Here is a 10,097-nt window from a genome sequence, read left to right as displayed (position 1 = left end):
AAACTGAATTGTAAGGGTATTGTTTATATCTGGGGGCAGGGGCTGGCTTTCAAATCTGATTATTGTTAGGGGAATAACAATTATCCAACTATCTTTTTCAATGTCACAAACTGTCTATTAAATACTAGTAGGCCTACTTACTGATTGGAAACTAGTATTTCAGTAATTACTATTAATAATTACCCCCCCCCCCCCATTTATTTTTTATTATATTAAATAATGAATTTTACATTTTCATTATTCACAGTGTAGACTATGTATAGTGCCACAAACAATCAGTAATTAACAAATATTTTCAATACAAATAACAAGTCAAGCTGCAATAATAAACAGGACCACAAGGAGACGCCAAAGACCATTAAACTTCGACTGGATACATTCAGAATCGCTAAACTTTTTAATCACTGCATAACTCATCAGCTAGCCCACGTCCATAATAAAACATTCTAACTTTTAATCCAAATACACTATGTAAAAATATTTACTGACATCTGGAGGTGAGTCACTATTCTCTCCACAAAGCCCTGTTTTGTCCAACTGTTTGAATTTGCTTACTGGGTCCTTGGACTTTCGAGGAGTTTATCGGTTTAATGATCATAAAAACCTGCTTCTTTAAAATTTTAAGGAATTGTTGTTATAATGTACTGATTCAAATTAGTAATTAATTATTAGGCTATTCACCTTATTAATTTCTCTTGAACTTCTACTTCTCACAATTTGGCTGAAAGGATAACAGTAAAGCGCAACAGGACAGCACCCAAACATCCTCACATTATATTATTTCTTTGAAAATGTATATGAATTCTCCATCTTTCTAAACAAGTTGATGCAAACATGGTTTTATCAATGTTTTTCTAAGACTCATTGTTAGCCCCAGCTCACACTGGCCAGACAGTGGAAAAGCGATAAATCCTGCGGTAGACCAACTGTGCTTGCATTCATTCACACGATTTGTCAAGATGAGAGGTGACCTCTCCTGGTACTGTGATTTATATACTGTTCACCAGACACTGACGCTTTGATTCTGAGTACCAGCTACATGTCAGAAGTGCCAGTACACTCAAAAAAGTGCCAGTACGCTAAACACTAAAATACAGATGTGTCGGTGCATACCAGCCGACATCGAGCACTGATAATACAAACAAACATATCACACAATTTGCAGGTAAGTCGTACTGAAATAGGGACTAGTTTCAATTCTTTAGTTACTTGTAACAGTTAAAATAGTACAGTCTTTTTTATATTATTAGACATTCGTTTGTATTCCAGTTGTTAACTAATATGATTTTGTAATGAAACTATCCATTCTGACTTGTCAGATACATGACAAGTAAAAAGTAATTGCAATCAGTGATGTTACAATGAAATATTAAACAATTGGAATAGCCTATACTATTCATAATAAGGTTCTATTATTTAACAAACAGGTAGTAAAACTGAAATAGATTCTATTGGGACTGTTAGCCTAAAGTTAAGAAGCACTAGTAGCATAGTCAGTTCTTTCCTCTAGATTTAATCTCTTTTCTGTCCGGATGATTTTATAATTGTATGTGTGATTTTACCTATATAAGTATACTGAATGAACAATTAGTGCATGTGATTCAGCAATGCCAGGTAAAACCAGAACACTATTTAGCAGCCTATGGAATGAATGTTAAAACGGCTTGCCACAGTTGTCTTGCTCTACCGTAAACACTGTAGGAGTTTGTCCTCATGAGCTCCCAATGTCAAGTCTCGGTTAACAAGATCACAGGACTACGATTAGATCATTGCATAGACTATCCTATTATCCTGTTCTCCACATTAAATAAAAAATAATTAAAGCTTAAATCCTCGTCTGGCATCTTCAATGACAAAAATAGAAAGCTGACTGGATTATTTTACTTCATAATGATGATGATGACATTACACCTGTGCTCTGTTTTCTTATTAAAGCTGTTTGCATCATGAGGGAGGCATATGTCATCATCAATTTGATTCCTTGCATCCACTATGGAAAAACTAAGCAGGGTCACATTACGTAAATTCCAGTCTATGATTAGAATGTGCTTTGCTTTGTCTCCCTCTACTGGCCTGAGACTGTGAGCGTGATTTGACCAAGTACAACAGGTTTCTGGATCAACATCCTTGTTGATCCTGAAACATAATTACAATCAATCAATCAGAATTGATGGATATATAATACATTTAATATCATCTTTATTGCAGGTGTATTTCCCAGCTCCTGGAACCAAGGCCTCATCACCCCAATTTCAACTTCAGAAAAGCTTTTGACTCCATCTGGCATTGAGGGGTTTTTACTTTTAATTAATCCAATGCAGCATTGGAGGAAAAAAATTGAGATCATCTGCAAATCCATGTACACTAATAACAAATTTGCAGTTAAAATTGGGAACACAAACACAGATTTCCTCCCCCAGAGCCGTGGTGTGAGTTGGGCTGTAACTTGGGCTGTAACTTTGGCCCTACACTATTCAATATCGACATCAGTGAACTTGGAAGAACCCTAGAACAGTGCCCAGCACCCGGTCTTACCCTACTAGGCACTGAAGTTAAATGGCTTCTGTTTGCGGATGATCTAGTGCTGCTGTCACCCACGAAAGAGGGTCTACCCCAGCAGCTGGACCTCCTGCACACCTTCTCTCAGACATGGGCCTTGACAGTTAACCTTAAAAAGACTAAAATTATGATATTCCAAAAATCCAATCAGTTATAGAACTAATCACACTCTTTGGATGCGGGTGGGGAAAGAGCAGAATTAGGGCTGTACCCCCTAATGATTAAAATAAAAATAAAAAACATTAAATTCCTATACGCACCTAAAAAGCAGTCATGCCTCCACTATAAACCCTTAACTATCAAGAACTGAACCCAGAGAAAAGCCCCTCCAGTCAGATGATCTCAGAACTGACTTTACAATCCAAAACCCCAGCTAGACTAAATCAAATCATTAATACACCCAAAGATAAATATCTGAAACATTGAACAGAAGCAACAGCTCAACACAGTAAATTAGAATGCTACCTGTCTCTAAACAGAGAATATAAATTGGCAGAATACCGGGATACAGTGGTATGTTGTTAAAAAACGGCACTTTTTAACAACATGCTCTATATACACTAATCAGGGAAACATTCTTCCCCCAATTCACAAATCAGCACAAAGACTACAACCAGATACATACAACAAAAAGACAAACTGCCATACATTCTGGGAGAAACCTCAGCAAGCTCTAACCTGGCTGTGGGGTATGTCAAGTCCTGCCATGATAAAAGGACAAGCAGTAGAACAGAACCACAGGTCACAGTCAGAAGAAAATACTGTACAACACACATAAACTGCTCTGACAGGATCCACTCCTTCTCCTGTCTCTTTATTAGAACTTTTCGTTTTACTTTATACAGATATATAGGCTCTATATGCTATACACTTCTATTCTTATGTAGGGTCTGTTTTTGTTCTCTTATAAATCATATAACAAGGCCATCTAGAATGTGGGGTGGAGTGGGGGGACCCCACCAAAGGACTGTGTAATTTGTTTTCTGTAAAACAAAGGTTAAATGTGTTCAGAAAAGTTATTTACACAGAAAAGTTAGTGACACTGACATACATTATAGACCAACTATGAAAAAAGAGTCTTCATGTTATTAGATTTTTTTTTTTACAAAAATTAAATCTGAACCAATTGGGGTTGTTTTACCCCAACTATGGGTCAGAATGCCCCCATGGGTGAAGTACAATGCCCCCAGTAAAACAAAGCAATTTGCTTGAAACTTTTACAGCAAATCTGAGTGCATGCAGTTTTAGCTTAAAATAATATATTGATAATTATGGATAACAAAAATAATTGATAATTATGGATAACAAAATTTTAATAGTCTATTAAAAAAACATTGTTAGCTTATGCTAACTGGCTAGCTAACTATGTTCCTAATGTTAACTTGAGGTAATTTTTAAATATAAAATTTGTATTATTAAATGACATGTACTCCCTATCTACAGGCTCTGTTGTTCTCATATCATATATAACTGTGATGTTCTACAAAACAACAAGCTTTAAAACTTTTTTCTTACTGCTGAAAATGAGATGAGATACTGTGAAATCGGTTTTCTCTCCAGTGCGTCACTAGTGTAAGCTTCATCGTAAAAACTTCTACATCACTCTTGTAAGGACATAGTCCATAATTACAATAAAAATAATCTTGACTTTATCTTCTGGTTGTTTTGGAAAAGAGTAGGGCACATTTTACCCCGTGGGGACGTTTCCCCCACTCTATCCTATATGTTCATGCAGCTTTAACAAGTTTTATGAGCCTGGCATACTGTGTGATTGTTTGTTTGTTTGTTTATTTTATGAATACTTTGAACCAGGCCCATATTTTTCATAAACTTTGGTTAGCAAGATGGCTGCACTGTTGACAGCAATAAATGAACAAAACACTTCAGTGTCATGGAAAGCTATTAGATCTATTAATTATTAACTAGACAGTGGTCACATGTATAATAATTAAACCAAAACTTATCGCACATTATTGTTATCACAGTGAATGTTATGACATGATGCCTTTAAATGTTATTTCATTTCCCAGCATAATTGCACAATGTGCATATCAATAAAGACTTGTCTTGTGCTTTAGGATGGGTCATGATCATTGAGCCTCGCCCATTTCACATTATTGCAGTAAATCATAAACCAAAGTCTAAAACGATAAGATTACGGGGGTAGATTGGTGTACAGTAATACATGTGGCACGAACAGGTCACATTTTACAATATAAGCTCCAGTAAACAGATTTATGATAGATTTATGTATGGTAAGATAGTATTCTAACACATCCAAATTCACACTGATACCTGAATCGCAGGTCCCCATAGAATATTTATATAGAAATATATTTTTGTTAAATCCCTGCGTATACATGATTATCATCTTTAGATATATTTACTTAATATTATTTCACTCTATTTTGACTTTATACAATGTCAAATAATGCACACAGAACTTGCCAAAGATTAAGCTTTAAATATTTATAAATATGTAAATTTACATATTTTTAATTTAGTATATATTTAATTATAATACTTAATAATACATGCTTGCCGTTTATATTTTATTTTTATTTTTTGTGTATTGTATAAAGTCTGTATAATTGTATATTATACAATACAATATTTTATTACTATTTACAGACTTGACAAATACATATATACTGTATATTATAAATAGTATAAAGTCATAATATTGTATATGTTGCTGCTAATCAAATTGACTTTAGTGTAAGTCGATCTTTAGGCCTCTAGTGGCTTTATTTTGATCCCTCACACCACAGCATGTCCAGTATGATCAACACCAAACAATTAGAGACAAACACAATCTTATCTGTCAGTATCTGGAGAAATTTCCTCCACTGATTTTGTTTGGTAGTGGTAAAAATGTTAACGATTGCTATGATAATTTTTTCAAGACTTTTAACATTTTTCCTAAACTCTTAATGCAGCAACACGCGTTTGGCAAAACAGTTAATTTCATGCTCAAAATCACCCATTGTAAACAAAACTCCAACACAAATTTTCAAAATGCAAAAATAATATGACTAACAAAACACTGCATACATGTCTCAAAATCAAATAATTATTCCAAAACACTAACACGAGTTATCTTCCAACAGAAAAATGTAGCCCATCATAGCACAATATCATAAAAACACCAACATCAGATGGAATTACAGAAACTGTATTATTTTATATGTCTCAGGCCTGCCCGTATACAATAGACAGTGACAGTGTATTCATAAATTGTGTTTTGCACTGCAGATCCTTTGAAACCTCTACATTTTAGTTTTGTTGAGTTTAGTAAATTCATGCACTTTGTTTCTTTTGCTGCAGAAATTCAGTAAAAAAAAAATAGTAAAAACAAAAAAGTTAATTACCCATCTCAGGTAGCTTTATAAAGTGTATGGTTTATGGAAAAAGTGAAGATGACAGAGACATTATTAATTTATAGCATTTATTTGCAACAATACATTACTATATATACAGGTCCTTCTCAAAAAAATTGCATATTGTGATGAAGTTCATTATTTTCCATAATGTAATGATAAAAATTAAACTTTCATATATTTTAGATTCATTGCACACCAACTGAAATATGTCAGGTCTTTTATTGTTTTAATACTGATGATTTTGGCATACAGCTCATGAAAACCCAAAATGCCTGTCTCAAAAAATTAGCATATTTCATCCGACCAATAAAAGAAAAGTGTTTTTAATACAAAAAAAGTCAACCTTCAAATAATTATGTTCAGTTATGCACTCAATACTTGGTCGGGAATCCTTTTGCAGAAATGACTGCTTCAATGCGGCGTGGCATGGAGGCAATCAGCCTGTGGCAGTGCTGAGGTGTTATGGAGGCCCAGGATGCTTCGATAGCGGCCTTAAGCTCATCCAGAGTGTTGGGTCTTGTATCTCTCAACTTTCTCTTCACAATATCCCAAAGATTCTCTATGGGGTTCAGGTCAGGAGAGTTGGCAGGCCAATTGAGCACAGTAATACCATGGTCAGTAAACCATTTACCAGTGGTTTTGGCACTGTGAGCAGGTGCCAGGTCGTGCTGAAAAACGAAATCTTCATCTCCATAAAGCTTTTCAGCAGATGGAAGCATGAAGTGCTCCAAAATCTCCTGATAGCTAGCTGCATTGACCCTGCCCTTGATAAAACACAGTGGACCAACACCAGCAGCTGACATGGCACCCCAGACCATCACTGACTGTGGGTACTTGACACTGGACTTCAGGCATTTTGGCATTTCCTTCTCCCCAGTCTTCCTCCAGACTCTGGCACCTTGATTTCTGAATGACATGCAAAATTTGTCCAAAAGTCCAGTGCTGCTTCTATGTAGCCCAGGTCAGGCGCTTCTGCCGCTGTTTCTGGTTCAAAAGTGGCTTGACCTGGGGAATGCGGCACCTGTAGCCCATTTCCTGCACACGCCTGTGCACGGTGGCTCTGGATGTTTTTACTCCAGACTCAGTCCACTGCTTCTGCAGGTCCCCCAAGGTCTGGAATCGGTCCTTCTCCACAATCTTCCTCAGGGTCCGGTCACCTCTTCTCGTTGTACAGCGTTTTTTGCCACACTTTTTCCTTCCCACAGACTTCCCACTGAGGTGCCTTGATACAGCACTCTGGGAACAGCCTGTTCGTTCCGAAATTTCTTTCTGTGTCTTACCCTCTTGCTTGAGGGTGTCAATGATGGCCTTCTGGTCAGCAGTCTTACCCATGATTGCGGTTTTGAGTAATGAACCAGGCTGGGAGTTTTTAAAACTCTCAGGAATCTTTTGCAGGTGTTTAGAGTTAATTAGTTGATTCAGATGATTAGGTTAATAGCTTGTTTAGAGAACCTTTTCATGATATGCTAATTTTTTGAGACAGGAATTTTGGGTTTTCATGAGCTGTATGCAAAAATCATCAGTATTAAAACAATAAAAGACCTGAAATATTTCAGTTGGTGTGCAATGAATCTAAAATATATGAAAGTTGAATTTTTATCATTACATTATGGAAAATAATGAACTTTATCACAATATGCTAATTTTTTGAGAAGGACCTGTATATATATATAAACAAACACACATACACACACACAAATCATAGAAGCCAAAGGAAAGATAAAAAATAAAGTAACCATCTGATCTGCCCAGTCTTCTGCATTTGGCCATAAGATCTCATCCACAAAACACCTGATATCTTCTCATTCATCTGGTCTCATTAACAATGGAATATAATATAGAGGATATATTTGTGTTTCAGTTCAAAATATGCTGCTGACTGTAACTTTAGCTAATATTGTACCTGCCAATGTACCTGCCTCAGATCGGCTTTGTAATGGATTTCTTGATCATTTTAGTTCCAAAATTGCTAATGCATGCAAATCCATTACATCTGTTGCGTCTGCTTCTGCTCCTATCCCTAATTTTTCCGGCACTTTTTTCTCAAATTTTAGCTTACTTGATCCTGTCCCTCTGGGTAATGTGGTTTCACAAATGAAAGTTGCCACTTCCATAGTTGATCCAATACCCACCTGCCTGTTTAAATCATGTTTTGCATCACTATGCCCAGTCGTCTTGAGTATAATAAATGAATCACTGAACACGGGTGTTGTACCTGCTGCACTCAAAATTGCTGCTGTAACACCTGTACCAAAAAAGCCCAACGTAGACTGGGTAAACATCAATAATTTTCATCCCATCTCCAATTTGCCTTTTTTGGCTAAAGTACTTGAGCGAATTGTGGCCTCTCAGTTAAATACTCATCTTACTTTGCACAATCATTTTGAGCCCCTCCAATCTGGCTTCCGCAAACTGCACAGTACTGAAACAGCATTGGTTAAAGTCACCAATGATTTGTTAATTGCTGCTGACTCTGGCTCTTTGTCAATCCTGATTTTACTCGATCTCAGCGCAGCTTTTGACACTGTAGACCATTCTCTTTTACTCTCTCGATTGGAAAAAGGTTTTGGTGTTACTGACACTGCTTTAAATTGGTTCAAGTCTTATCTATCAGATCGTAGGCAGTTTGTGTCCCTGGGTGGTTGCAGGTCCAATATTGGCTCAGTGCAGTTTGGTGTTCCACAGGGTTCAGTTTTGAGTCCCTTACTTTTTAGTATGTACATTTTCCCCCTTGGGCTTTTCTAAGATCCCTTGGTCTTAAGTTTAATTTTTATGCAGATGACACTCAGATTTATATTCACTCAAAACCTGGTGATAATTCGGCTGTTGCCTTTCTTGAACATTGCATATTGGAGGTAAAAATATGGATGTCTCAAAATGTTCTTTGTCTCAACAGTGAGGTTATGCTGATTGGTTCACCCCATCAAATACGTAAAGCTAATATCTTAAATTTAAAGATGGATGGGTCTATTATGGAGTTTCAAGCAAAATAAAAAAATCTGGGGGTGATATTTGATTCAAACTTAACTTTTGATCCTCATGTTCAGAACATGGTTAAAGTATAATTTTTTCACCTTAGAAACATTGCAAGACTACGTCCCATGTTGTCTTTTTCAGTGGCTGAAAAACTGATCAATATGTTTGTCTTTTCTCGAATAGACTACTGTAATGCTTTGCTCGTGGGGGTCTCGAAATCTACTTTAGGCAGATTGCAGTATGTTCAAAACGCAGCTGCCAGAGTCCTGACAAATTCCAGGACAAGTGAGCACATCTCTCCAGTCTTGGAGTCCTTGCACTGGCTTCCGGTCAGGTTTCGCATTGATTTTAAAATTCTTATGCTTACCTACAAGGCCCTGCATGGTTTAGCTCCAGAATATCTGACTGAACTTTTAACTGTCTACACCCCAAAGCGTAATCTTCGTTCATCGGATTCTGGCTTTTTAACTATTCCTGTAACTCGTTTACACTCTATGGGTGACCGGGCCTTCTCTTCTGTGGCACCTAAACTCTGGAACTCTCTTCCTACTGAAATCAGACAGGCTGAATCCCTTAGTATTTTTAAATGTTCTCTTAAAACTTATTTTTTCTGGTTAGCATATATGTGATATGTTTCTCTGATGGTCAATCTCAATGTATTTCTATTTGTTTTTTATTGAATTTTTCTTTTTTTTTTCTTTCTGTATGCCTTGGTAAAGCGCTTTGAGATGTAACTTTTAAAGGAACTATAGAAAATAAAGTTTATTATTATTATTATTATTATAAGTTAGGTTTAGAACATGATCTTATCTGTTCTGACATACAGTGTGAAAGCATTTGTAAATTTGGAAGTTAAAAATCCATTGTTTTGGTCTTGGTCGAGCTTGCGTTAAAAGAAGTTCAAGCTTTTTAAATTTCTGTTAACTGTATCCATTTTGTGTCAAAGGAACAAGAAATGTGTTAATTGTATAGCTTACAGAGACCGATGTTGTGCTAACTTTGTTAGAAGTTTAGGAAAGTTATTAAAAATATTTTTACAAATTCATAGCGATTGTAAAAACTGTATGATCTAATCCATCATGTATAATATATTTTTTGTCTTTTACATTTTATAATTAGGAACAATAAACATATCTTTAACCCTAGTTCTATCCAAGTTATTTCTCTGTTCTCTGTTCC

This window comes from Carassius carassius, chromosome 29 (assembly GCF_963082965.1).
Source record: "Carassius carassius chromosome 29, fCarCar2.1, whole genome shotgun sequence".
In the NCBI taxonomy this organism is placed as follows: domain Eukaryota; kingdom Metazoa; phylum Chordata; class Actinopteri; order Cypriniformes; family Cyprinidae; genus Carassius; species Carassius carassius.
This window is presented reverse-complemented; position numbering follows the sequence as displayed.